Below are 13,715 nucleotides of genomic sequence, written 5' to 3'. Positions count from 1 at the left end.
CACAGAAACTGCCAGACAGATCAGACCAAGGATCCCTCTCATTCTATGGCCCAGATGGGGCTGTTGCCAAGACTGCGGCTTCCCAGGGTGTCCTGCTGTACCCGTGTTGTTGGGATCTGCCACAGGGCACGTTCCCCTGACCCCTGTTAATTAGAGATGGTCTCGTGCTTTGAAGGCAGACTCCCCTCGCCATTACGTCCATTTGGGTGTACTTGTTTGCTTTTAACCTTCACTGTTATAGGATGGTCTGATGGCTATTTCCTGCATTGAGAACTGATGAATCTCACTGCCTAAGCCTTTCTGGAGTCACTTGGTTCAGTATGGGGTTTTATATAAATGCATTCAACAAGTTGAGTGGTGTATTACATATGTTGATGTATCTCTTTAGTTTGACAGGTGGTGCCCCCTAAAATTCAACCAGAGGCTGTGGGAGCAGCCTCTATTTGCTGCCATCCCTCGAAGACCAAATGATTTGTTGCCTCTAAACCAGGAGGTTTAGAGCTGCCTCTAAACCTTCATATATGAGGAGGGCTCCTCGGTCCTTCTGGGACTGTTCCCTTTCGCAGAGAGCCTGAGGTGAGTCAAAGGGCAAGATTCAAATAATAAACACGAGGCCAGGCAGTCCCTCAGTATCCTTGTGTTACCTTTGCTGCCTTCTGAAATCAACACGTTCCCCAGCCAAGGAACATGTAAATTCTTTCGACTATCATTCACTTTTGGATGAAGCCCAAATGCTCATATACATGATCGTCTGTTCCTTGAGTATTTGAATGAACCAGAAAGGCTTTGTCTGCTATAGATGGGAGTTTTCAATCCCATTTATGGTACATTATATCAGTCTAAAATAGCATCTGTAAGGTCCTTACACTGAACCGCTATCAGATTTAACAGCCACCGCAGAAGAGTTAGCAGGCTGGCTCCAGAGAGCTATGAGCAGTAACCATATTCTCTTGAAATATTTGCTTTCTCTGCAAAGCTGACCTGAGGAAGAATGTGCTGTTCATTCAAAGATTTCACTTTGTTCATTTATTCAGAGAACATCTTCATTGACAGGCACTGTAAAGAGACAAGCTTCAGAGCCGAAAGCTGAAGACATGCTTCTTGTCACTGCAAAGCTGGTGACAGCTGCTCAGACAGGGAGCTTCCTGTGATACATCCACATATGTGCAAGGTAAAACATGGGGGATTTAAGCCATTCAGTACCATGGGATGAGCAAGGCGGTTCAGCCAAGCACAATCTCCCACTCGAACCTCTGCCCAGAGAATGACTGGGAACTTGCTTGCAACTCAGCAGAAGAAAACAGCAATTGTGTGCACTTATTTATTTTTTTTTTCTCTGCTACCTTGAAGAGCACTTGAATCACATCAGCAAGACTGCAACAACAGGGCCAAAATATGATGTACCATAAACCTCCCTCCCCCAAGAACTTATTCCTGGGTCATTTCCAATCTGTTAGCCACCACACAGCCTAAGCTATTCCACCTACGATCCCCACTGGATGCTCCTGGGGGAGTGGCAGCTTGTTCTCAGTTGTCCTGGTGAAGTTGTGGAAGCCAGCTGAGAGTGGGGCAGTTTTGCTTGATGCTGTGCAGATATGGCCAATGGCAGCCCATACCCCCATTGAAGTAGGCAGGACACATGGAGAGTGGGCAGTGATGCCAATGCAAGCTGCCAGAGCACTGTGTTTATGTGGAGCTCTTGGCTTTCATGTAAAATAATAATAATCATCATAAAAAAATCTGACCCACTCAGTTGGAAATATGATCCCTTAAAGAGATGGAAACCACAAGGTCATTCAAAAAGGCTCATAATTCATATGTATAGCCTTATAACTCTTGATTTTTAAGCCGAAATAATGATGTTTGAGGTGCAACTCAAGTTTACAAATTCCTAGAGGCTGACAGTACCAAGTGGGAAAAGGGCAAAATTAGCACATGGGAAAAAAGAGGGTTGCCAAAGGTATGAGAGCAGGTCAGTGGGAGAGCCAGGCCTCCTGCCTCCTTGCCCCAAGTACTAGCCACATTGCCTGGCCTCCTTCCCCAGAGGAAACTAAGAGGCCTTAAAGCAGTCCTAGCTGTTTTAGTCTTGTGTTTCCATCTTCCTTTTGATGCTCTTATTTTCAGCACCATGTACATTTCTCAGCATCCTGCTGCTCCCCATAGGATATTATTCCATCTCTGGGACTCATGGCCATGATAGTGTGTGCTGATGACAGCTGTGGGAGTTTGCAAGTAGCTTAACATTTGCATGCCATGAATATGCAGCTCTGAGCATGGCCCAGTTCTCTGTGCAGCCATCCTGTGCACGTTTACAGGGGACGGCAGCATCCTGCACGTTTCAGGATCCCAGGAGACACCAGTTCCTAGTGCCTTAGGTGACATTTTTGTGTATGCTTGGCTGTTCATAATCACAAACACCTGGATAACCGGATTTCTGGAAAAACCACTTGCTTTTAATCAGGGACTTCGTGGTTGAGTAGCAATGCTCCCTACCTGAGCCATTTCCAGGATCTGATGTCTGCTCGGAACCCTCCCAGCATGCAGTACAGCACTGGCCAAGGGCAGAGCCTGCAAGCTGCTCCTCTCTCTGCTGCACCGACTTCCAGTTTCTGTTTACACCAGCCCAATGTCAAACATCATAGCAGCAGCTCTGGCGGAAGGTGAGTCTGCAAGAACGGAGGTGTCGCTTCCTCTGCTGAGGCCTCTCTAATAACACAGAGATGCTTTTCTAACTAATTAATTACAGGGCTTTGGCTGAGTCTCGGTAATGATTCCCATCTTCCTGCTGCTGCTCCGCAATCAGCACTATTCGCAGTGCTGTTCAAAGCAGCACCGATGCCATCAGAGCAGAAGGATGAGCAATATGGGGCGGAGGGATGCTTTTTTTTAAGCCAGCGGTACTGGGAGCTGCTTGAGTTCCTGCTCTCTGATGTACTTTCCTGGCAAAGAGGATAAAGGTACAGAGGCAGGTAGCTCCAGCAGGCTTTAGCCCTGGCCAGGGTTGCCGTCTCAAGGGAAGGACTTGTGTGGGGTATAAATAGTTCCCACTCTCATTAGAAGACTGTCCTTAGGGTCCCACTTGCATGTACATCCCGTTGACTTGGCAGCTCAGAAAATAATTGAAGCTGCAGCCTGGAAACTTTGCTCCTAGACCCTGAGTATCAAGATTGGCTCTAGGTAGAAGAGATCAGCCAGAATCAGTGCTTCAGCCCACCCATTATTTATGCTTTGGTAGCACACAGCCATAGTCTAAGCCTCTCATGCTTGTACTAACCAAAACTTGGGTCCAAATCACCCTAGTCTCAGTAGACAAAGACTACTGCGTGATTCTGCTAGACTACACCACGCTGTATTACACAGCTGCATGGCTGTGTGTAGGGGTGATTTCCAGCTATGAAGCCACACTAACTGTTGTTTCTACTTAACTGCCTGCTTCATCAATTGTCTCTTCATACCGCATTAGAAGCCAGCTGCCCCAGCTTTGCCCAGAGCTTTATGGCAATGGTGAGGACAAATCCACACCTCACAGAAAAATGATAAGCACAATAGGAAATAAAAGCAGGAGAAGGTAGCTGTGAGAGCAACAAGTCAGCGCAAAGCAGCAGCCTCAGGAAACTGGCTCTCAAGTGGCTGGGGGTCACTACAAAGTGAGATGTCAGGAAGGATTTGAAGGCAGATACTGTTGTCCTTTTAGCCTATTCCAGGAATAAACACAAAGAAATACAAGGATACTTTGTTTGAGATGGATACATGGCACAAAGTAGGTATATTACAAGAAGTGTTGCTTTGTCTTTCCACAAAGGGTTGTTTTAGGTTTTTTTCATTACTTCAAATGTCTATATAGGTACTCCCATTTCAATCCCTGTAGCATAAGCCAAACGGAGGAGATGAAACCAAGGTTTTTTTTTGAGAGCTCTATAATTAACAACTGGTCCCCTGAGCAGCAGAAGCAATCAAGCCTGCTTTCCTCCGAATTTCTGCCATATGTGGATTCTTTGCTGTCTAAGAAGGAGTGAATTCACTTTGCTGTCCTTTGCTCGCAGAAGGCCCTGCTATTTTACTCTGACAAAATATGCAGGAAACTCATATCTTTAATACCTCTCCCTTGCCTTCCAGTTTGGGTGAAGTTGGCTAGGGGGTCCCGAAGCTTCCAGAGGGCTGGAAAGATGGATGGCAGGAAGGAACTGGCAATCAGATAAAAGCAGGTAATGCTATTATGTATAATGCCAAACATGTTGGGAGGGAGTGGTGTATATCTGAAAGGAAATAAGTTCAAATCACAGTCCCATTTTCCATTATTCCTCCCTTAATAACCTATAACACTAAATAAATGATGCACCAGTCTTCAGCTGAAGCTGCTGCACTTATTATGACTCTTCCAAAGACATTCCTGCACCAGGCATTCAAAGAATCACCATATCTTTACAGTCCCCATCCCGAGAGCACCTACAAAGTAAGCAGAAGTTCAAACACAAGGTGCTGTGATTTCCACCTCGGTGTAATTGAAAAACATTAGCAGCGCTTTTGTACTGGCTTGAAGCTTACATGCTGAATTTGCATCTAATATGAAGGGCCCTTTTAACGAACAAATAAATAAATAAATGGAGGAAACCTTCTCTTTGAGCTAATTTTAGGCACGTCCATGCTGACAGCTGCTCTTCCCTGATATATCTCAGCCACATCCTGCAGGGGCCAGGGGGACTAAGCTCCCTTCATGCCACAGCAGCTGAAAACAGACCTTTGTTTGTTTTATTTTTAAGGGATTGATAGTAGCTGACTTTCCAGAGCCTCCCTTCATCCTGGTTTCCATTATGAGGCTTATAACACAGGTGGGAACAGGGGAACAGAGCCACAGCACTTGTAGGGGTGCCCAAGCCATATAAAAACCCAGCAAAGAGTTGCAGTTGTAGAGCACAGAGTGTCAAGCTGGGGTTTGCATTTGGCAGCCTGTTCACGTGTTGCTAGTTGAGAAAGAAATCCTGGAGTGCTGAGATGTGAGCCCTGGAGTTGTCCCAAACAGGTCTGGCACATGGGGTCACCTTGGGGGGGAGAGGCCCTGATGGGCTGCAGATGTGCTCTGAGACAGCTCCAGGGAGAGGAAACTGGGAGGGAGCTGGGCAGGGCTCGGCTGTGAGAGCTGTGTTCAGCTGTCAGTGATCTGACAGGTCTGGCCCTGCTTCTGGTGAGGTGGAGAGAGGCAGAGAAGCCTTCTTCCTCCTCTGGGCGTGAAGTAAGCCAAGAACTGCTCCTTGTGTTGAGTGCGTGGGCTAACCCTTTTCTTTCTCCTCACACACTCTTATAAGGTGCTGTACAGATGCAAAAAGCTGAGATGACATGCTAGAAGAAGTCTCAGCCCTGTGGCTGCTTGCCTTGAGAGACGAAGTGGCATAGGAATGGCTCTTTGATCTTTACTCATAGCTTTTTTTTTTTCCCTCCTGCTCAAATTAGAAACTCAGGACTTGTCTAGCTTGGATGATTGTTTCATTTCCTCATTGAAAATGTGATTACCCCTTTAGTTCTCATAATTACCTAATCAGCAAAAATCAAACCAATCAATGTTAATTTCAACCCTAATAAATATTCTCTGGTATTCTATACATTTGTGTATATCTCACAACATATCTTACGTTGAAGGAAAAAATGACTCCGTAAGCCAAGCTGGCTTGGCTCAGCACCATGTCCAACAAGTGTGCCCACTTCTTGTGAACACACAGGGAGGGGATGGTGTGTGGCAATGGAAAGTTGAACCAGCTCACACCTAGGAATCAGGATGGGAAAGGTCGATACGTAGTGAGAGGTTATCTGTCCCGTGCCCTGCTATGTGATCATAGAATCACTGAGGTTGGGAAAGACCTCTAGGATCATCTGATTCAACCATCCTCCTACCACTAATATTGCCCACTAGATCACATTCCTCAGTGCCACATCTCCACGTTTCTTGAACACCACCAGGGACGGTGACCTCACCTTCCCCACCGGCAGTCTGTGCCAGTGCCTCACCACTCTTTCAGAGAAGACTTTTTTCGTAATATCCAACCTGATGGGCCCAACTGGACCCAATATAGTCCCAGCAGATGTTTGCTTCTCTTCTGTTTTTGAAAGCAGCGCTAGGCTTCATTTTCCACAGTCTCTCAAGCAATCATTTCAGTGCTTAAAATGTGCTCATTAGTTGAGACATTTAGAGGCAGTGCCAAAGTTAAATCTTCCTTGATAAGCTTAATACTTCCTATCCTGCCCACACTGTACTAATAAACTGATCTTCATCTGGGTTACTTCTTCCTCTGGCGAGTGTACCTGGGGGTTGTGCTATCCAGTGAGAAGTTAGCCTCAGTGGCTGTAGTTGTTATACAAAAGCTGCCCAGTGGTTTCCGAGACCTGACAAACTCAGGAGGCAGCTGATGAGTGAGGCCTTCTAAAACCACAAAAAGTCTCAGCTTTTGAAATGATGATGAACAGTACGAGGGACTCATGCCTAACTCGACCTGCTCCCTATATAGGGCTAGAATGTTTCACTGTGTGTATGCATGTCGGCCTTGATGAAAAAAGCAAACTTAGTAGTCACCTACTCGCTCTTATTTACTCTAATAAAGGGTGAACGCTTGTTTTTTGGCACTGGTAATAGTGGCAGTGTTTAAATTGTAGTTGTCTCAAGTTAAGTCTTCTCATCATTGTACCAGATGCTGAGATGCCTCTGGCAATTTCTCCCCATTTACACATCATCATGTGTGCCTTCTCTGTTGACTGAAGTCAGCTCCAGTTGCAAGCAACTCTGCTGTACAACAAAATGGTGTGTGCTTTGGGCCAGGTTTCTGGTTTCATGTTGTGTTTGTGCAGCATCTAATGCAGCATGCTCTGTTGTAGGTTCACTTCATAGCATGGAGTCAGCTGTGGATGCATGTGAGCCACATGAAGAAGATGAGGCTGGCTTTGCTGGAAAACTGAGGTTTCACATAGGCCTCTAAGTAGCTCCTCTTGTAATGGCAGTCCTTGGGGAGGAGTTGCTCCTTCCTTCAACCTGTCCCTCCTCCCTGCTGTCCTGCATCCCAGGACTGTGGCCAGACCTTCTCATCCTCCAGAGGAGGCTGACATGTGGCTTAGAAGTTGGAAGGGGTTGCATATTTGTGGTTAGCCTAGGCTTGTGCTTTAGAGGATGCTTTGCCCCTGATGACTCTCTGTGGGGCTGCTCTTGAGGATAGATGCGCAGCAGTGTAGCAAAGCAGTGCCAGATTTTTAGATGCTGGCATTTACTGTGGTTTCTGAGGAAGCTCCTTTCCACAAAAGCACACTTTTTTTTTTTTTTTTTTTACTTTTTTTTTTTTCTTTTTTCCCTGAGCAGCTCTTGGTACAGGTAAACTCATCTCTTCCTTGAGCTGCAAGTGGTGAAAAACGCTCCTAATGCCACGTCTGGCAAGTGCAATGAGCAACCGTGGCCTCCCAGCACCCAGCCCCCACGCGGCAGATGGAGCTGAGCAAGAGGGAGTTTTGCGTTGCTTCTTGTCTTTCAAGGAAATAATTCCTGAAGAGGAGGGAGGGCTCCACTCCGGGTAGATAAACAGTCCTGTTGAGCCAGACCTCTCACATTTCTGTTCTTGCAGTACATGAGACAGCGTCCTGAGGGATTGCACGAAGAGGGCTGTTGAGCTGGTGGGAGCAGAGTGAGAGCCCTAAGCTGCTGCCATGCAACCTGGCTCTCACCCAACACCTTCATACAGGGTGAGACTTGGCACAGCTGTATGTGAGTGCAGGAAAAGGCTTGCAGCCCATTAGGACACTACATAAGAGCAAAGGATGTGACAGAGCTGCAGGTCTGCCTGGAAGGTTCCTGCACCAGATGTAAGCAAATACTAGAGCTGAAATTCTGGGAGTTACTGCATCTAGGTAAGATGGCAGAGCTGTGATGGAGATGCCAGCACAGGAGGAGGGTGGGTTGCTGGAGTTCCATGCAGGTCAGGACCCCAATCCCAGATGCTCATCAAATTTTAAAGGTTTCTGGTTCAGAGAACCACCCAGGAAAAAAACTTTATAGTTTTTGGTTTTTTTCTTTTTTCCCCTCTCAGAAACATAGCATAGGAGAGGGAAGGAGAGATGAGATGTGCAAAAAAAGGTCTTGGTAGAGCCCCAGGAGAAGATCCAACATGGTTCAGGAGAGGACACGCACTGCTCACTGGGAAAGGCTCGTGGGTGAGTATGGAGTCTCTGACCATGCCAGCCTCTAGTAATGGCAGACACCTGCTGCTGATAGGTTTGTTAGCTCAGCCACTCTGCATCTCAGTTCCTGCCACCAGAGCCTTCCCTAAGGTGGGAGTTTCCTCCCTTTACTGTGAAAGTGATGGAATCTCCTGGCCAAGATCTGCAAGAACAGTGCCTCTGAAGAGCATCTAGTGCTCTGTGTACAAAAAGATGACTAAAAGATCCACAGGAACTTCTTCTTTCTCCTCCCTCCCCACTTTCCAGGTTAAACCCCTATTCCTTTTGGGATACTGGACTTTGATTCAGGAAAGCAGCCCCAGGTCCCAAGCAGTGTTTGTCCTGGGCACAAGGGCATCAAAAGCAGAGTCATGACTGTCAGCAGAACTGGGAAGCACAGGCCTGCATGGTCCCTAGGGGGAAATTATTTGCTGATTGCATCTGTTTCCCAGAAGCATCACTCCAATTTATCCTGGGATTCGCGTTTTTTTCCAGCAAATAAGCACCTTGGGAGCTTCATTTCCATCTCAGATGTTAAATTTAGAAGTGGTGCTTCCCCTTCTCCCACCCTCTCCCTGCCCCCTCCCCAGTGGCTTCCGTATCTCCCCTCCAGCCCCCACCCTCACCTCCAGCTCTCCCTCTTTGTCGCATTACATAGTAATCTGAGATGCATTGGCCGAGCTCCAGGGAACAGAATGTACTTGGCAGGGAGACGGGTCTTGATGTCTGCAAAATGTCGGGAAATGCAGCCAAGAGCTGCTAACTGGGTCATTAACCTCTAGAAGAAGAGCAAGTTGTGGAGCTGTGCTCTGTCTCCCTTCATCTCGCCAATAAAAATGTCCCAGCAACGAGCGAGGGAAGAAGAGGTTTACAGCTTTAAGTCCTAAGCAGTCAATGCAGCCACCCTCCCTGACCCCCCTTCTCCTTACCCTCTCCCCCAGCGCAGCATTAAAGCTTATAAGTGGCCTTTTAAAAACACAGCGATTCCCGCGGAGCTGTCCCTGGGTGCTTGTAAAGAGGCTACTGGAACAAACCAGTTGCTTCCAGAGGCGTGCTGCTCCTGCCACTCGTGGTCAGAGGGGCTCTGAGGAAGGGCCTTTCGGTTGGGTTGCAGCCCTCGTGTAAGGTGGGACAGGGTGCTGCTATCACTCATAGACCTGAGCGTCCCAACCTCTTCGCTGTCCCCATGAGCCGTGCGCCACATTTCTGGCCACCCCATCACCATGAGTTGACTTTCTACATCGAAGCGTTCAAGTTGGGAAGAGGTGACTGGTTCCTCTGTGTGGGAAGGAGTGTGGTGCAGTGAGATAAGCTGAGGAGGGCTCCAAGCACAAGAGGCTTAGCCCATGTCACTTGGTGCAACTTGAAAGAAAGCAAAGCTGTTTGCTGACAGCACTGAGGTCTCTGTAATCTGGAAGGGGTTGGAAGGCAGGCTGTGGGTCCCCCAGAACTGAGACCCACCGTTGTCTGCCCAGAAGAGGTAGCCAAAGAGTGGGAGAGGGAGCTGTGTCTACCAAAACCTTCTACAACCCATACCAGCTGTTGGTGGAGCAGACTGCAGGATGGAGGTCAGTGTGGTGGTGGATGGGAGAGGGGAAGAAAGCTGTTGCGTGGCTGGCCCTCTTCCTCAGGGATGTGTTGTTCCGTCCCTCTCCTCTTCCAGAGCAGACCCTGCCTCGGGAGATGTTGGCTGGGCCGTCCAAGGACCCCACCGCTTATTTCTATGCCTGATGCCGTTACACTGGACTTCCATGAGTTTTTCCACCCAAGTACACCTTCCCTTTTCCCCTAATTCATCCCCCATTATAAAAGAATGTGTAAAATGTTCTGCCTAGGCAGAAACGGGGGAAAGCACTGCCTTCAAAGCTGTATCTCTCCAGGTGAGCCAGGTGAGACACGGTGGAAATGAAGGACAGCCTATGAGTGCATAGGGTCCTGCATAAGGACAGCACGCTGACCTGGAGATGACATTCGGTGCCATTCCCTGCTGCCAGTGCCAATGCACGGGACAACGAGCAGGACACAGGCAACGCTTTGCGGCGACAACACCGCAGCATGAAGGCACCTGGAGGGCGTCCTGTTTTCAGGAGCCTGGAGAAAGACTGGGACAACCTCGGTGGACGCCGGGGTCCGGCAGCCCCGCTCTGCTCCGTGACCCCTCCCCGCGCTGCCCGGGGATGCCGCACCGCCGCTCCCCGAGCGCCCTCTGCTGCCGCGCCGGGGCAGGAGCAAGTGCGCGGCCTGGGGCCCGGGGCCGCTCCTCCGCCTCGCCTCGCCGCCCTGCGGCCATTTGCAGTGGCAGTAATACCGCGCTCGTCCCCTCCTCCCCCTATCCCACCCTATACCCTAAGAACGGACGAGGGAATAGCTCGGGTCCTCCTGACTTCCCCAGGTGCTTTCTCGGGTTTGCTGGGTGCCTTGAGGATCGCAAATGCAAATGCAAATGCAAATGCAAAAAAAAAAAAAAAAGCGGGCTCAATTCGCACCTTATCGTCTTTGAAAGCCTTCTTGGAAGAGAGATGATTTCTCTCTTCTAAGGGAGGAGCTGAGCGAAGGCCCCTTTGAAATCACTGACCCAGATGAAGCGACACCCGAGCCCCTGTGCCCGCTGCAGCCGCTACAGCCACACTGCTCTCCTTTCAGCAGCGTTTTGCTCGGAGGAAATGAAAGCATCGGAAAAGGAAACGGGGCTGAAAAGGCTCAGCTCCCAAGCGAGCGGGCTTTTGTTTTCCCATTGTGCTAGCCCAGCTGAGCCTGTTTTGGAGCAGAGCCCTTCTGCAGCTGGGCCCAAAAACAGCAGCCAAAGAGAAACCCCGGCAACCGTCAGTGCAAAAGGAGAGGGATGTGCAGAGCCTGCAGCGCTCCGGCTCAGTGGGGAGGAGAGGTGAGGGGCTGCTTCTACACGTCCTAAGTGTTGTTGGGGCCAAAAGTGTCTTTGGAAAAATGCTGCTGCACGTTGGTGATGTGTGTGCTGCTTCACACGTGGAGCTGGAGGTGTATCTGACACTTCTGCCAAAATCCTTCCACAAGAGCATGCCTAAAACAGCTGGGCAAGAGTGAGCATTGTCCGGAGCAGTGCCCTGCTAGCTTGGTGTTGGCACAGGGACAGCACTGCCTTCTCTTTCAGTAAGCAAGGGGTGAAACTCAGCCCAGCTTTCCCTGTGTGCTCTGCTGGGGGAATGGTGTGATGGTGTGCAACCAGTAACGGGGTGCCTCTAGTTGGGACCCCATTGCTCAGAGGTTGATATAAAAAGGGATGAGTCTGGAGGAGACAGAGGGGAGAGGGCAAGGGATGGCAACACCTGTGTTTGAAGACGTCCCTCTCTCTATATCAGTGATAAACCTGTGGCAACCAATATTTTGGAGGTGGTGAGGTTGCCTCACGGCTTTTCTTGCAGAACAGATCTGCTGGAAGTGTTAAGCAGTGCTTGATGCAAAAGCAGCACCGGACTCACAGGGATGCTGAGCTTTGCCATATACCTACTGCAGCTGGGCTCATGGTCCCCTATTAGACTCCATCTGCTTGAGCTGAAGGTGCTGTTGTCTGCTGTGACCAAAAGGGCCGCCTCTGATGTTGAAGCTGCTGTCAGCCCAGCTGGCACAGCAGAGGTGGCAGAAACGTTTTCCTCTCTCTTGGGTGAAGCTGTAGAATGATGCCTAAGGACTGTGCCTTTCAAGAACCCTGCTGAGTCTCTCGTGGCCTAACTCTGAAGAGCATGACATGACTGAATCTGGGCACACAAACTCCAGTGCTTATGGTGATTTATTCATTCCCAGACTGAGGACTTGTCTCCCCGAATTCTTACTTTAATGAGGCTGTGATCACAGAATCATAAAATGGCTTGGTTTGGAAAGGACCTCATAGACCATCTGGTTCCAGCCTCTTGTCGTGGGCAGGGTTGTCACCCATTAGATCAGGTACCAGATCATAACAAAAGGATTCTGCCTGCTAACCCTGCTACTTAACACTGCCACTGCTGCTAATGACTTTAAGAGCAGAATAACATTGCTGTTGTCATTGCCCTGTCATGCCAATGTCTGTGAGTGAGGGATCCTGCTTTAGTTTTCCAGTCTCGTAGCATTTGGTGAATATTTGATGGCCCTTCGTCCTGGATTTGTGTTATTGCATGAATGTTTTTATAAATTTTTGGAGAGAGGGCTTTTACGCTGCATAATTACTGAGGGGAAAAAGGCTTGATCCTTAACGGCTCCCCAAAGTAAATAAATTAAAAGAACCGGCACTGGAAAATTTCTCTTTATGCTAATGATAGGAGAGACTGATGACTTGGGGCCTCTGAACTCCTGGAGTCAAACAACATCGCTTCCACTTCCTGAAATGAATTTTTCTTAAAGGATCTGCATGTGTTTTCTCCAGCTGATTAAGGATCTACAATGTTTTATTCATGCGCAACCTGGGATTATCAGCAGTGTTTTACATTTCAAACCAACCATTGCCAAGACTTCCTCAGCTCAGGGAAGCTGTGTGCTTCCTCAGCGCAGCTCGAGGCTATTCCTAGAAAAGGTGGCACAGCTATTACTGCTTGTTACCCTTGCTCACTAACCTCTGTAATGAACTGTACAGCCTTTGCTGGCTCATTTGCCTTTTTTTTTTTTTCTTTCCCTTTTTAACATTCCCAAAACTCTATGGCAAGTGATCATCTTTGTATGAGTCAGTGCTGAAGCAGTGAATTGTCAGATTTTATCCAAAGAAGGAGCTGCACGTCGGCACAGGATGAAGCATTTCTTGGATGTACGTGAGTATCTCGATAGCCAGCCAGGCTGTTTCTGCCTGACCTGAGGCCACACGGAGCTCTATGGTGATCACTTCCATTTCCAAAGTGTCACCATTCCTATGAGCAAAAAATTTCCCCCTTGGTGCAAACCCCAAAGGGACAGAATGCAGCAAGTTCTGATCACTAAAGAGAGGGAGTGGTCCATTGCATTTGCAAATAATAAAGTCCCAACTGCTGTATCTCACTGAAGTCAGTGGTTGCAACAGAGAGTAATTCAGCTGTCTGAGGGAGATACATGGAGGAAAGCCCAGGTCTCCAGCTGCATGGTTACCACACAGCAAAGAGAGTTATATATTAAAATTGTAAGACTGTTTAAGCGCTCCGTAATTAACTGCTGTCTATTTAACCAGACAGCTAAAGCAAGTTAATTCGCTGTCAGTTAGGAGACTTATTAAGCATCTGCAGGTTTTTCTTTTTAACAATTTACTGGTCCATCATTAACTACCCTAGATTATCTTGTCAAATTGATAATTAAATGCCTCAAAAATTCATTACAGACTCAATATATTAATAGGAATATAATTAAGTAATGTTTGCTTATGCGATCTGGAGTTTATTACCTGCATGCTGATTTATCTCCAAGGCATTTACTAAACCTTAGCTGTAGCCTATTCAGAATCAATACAGGCCCAGGAGTCAATAAACACCGCATTAGATGCAAACAAGCTGTTTAATTGGGAGAACGCATTGAAGTTGTCTTCTGGATCTCCTGTGAGTTTGATAAGAGAAGTGTGA

The 13,715-nt window shown here is 48.1% G+C and overlaps 1 long non-coding RNA gene across 1 annotated transcript; it reads left to right on the top strand.

Annotated features, from left to right (window-relative positions):
* Positions 1-588: 588 nt before the first annotated feature.
* Positions 589-10,637, top strand: LOC109369495 (uncharacterized). Its single transcript, XR_014885446.1, has 3 exons — positions 589-2,660; positions 4,117-4,205; positions 8,058-10,637. It is a non-coding gene; the product is annotated as an uncharacterized LOC109369495 (long non-coding RNA).
* Positions 10,638-13,715: the final 3,078 nt, after the last annotated feature.

Source organism: Meleagris gallopavo, chromosome 11 (assembly GCF_905368555.1).
Source record: "Meleagris gallopavo chromosome 11, MGAL_WU_HG_1.1, whole genome shotgun sequence".
Taxonomy (NCBI): domain Eukaryota; kingdom Metazoa; phylum Chordata; class Aves; order Galliformes; family Phasianidae; genus Meleagris; species Meleagris gallopavo.
The sequence above is the reverse complement of the archived record's forward strand: the minus strand, read 5'-3'. Positions and strand labels throughout refer to the sequence as shown.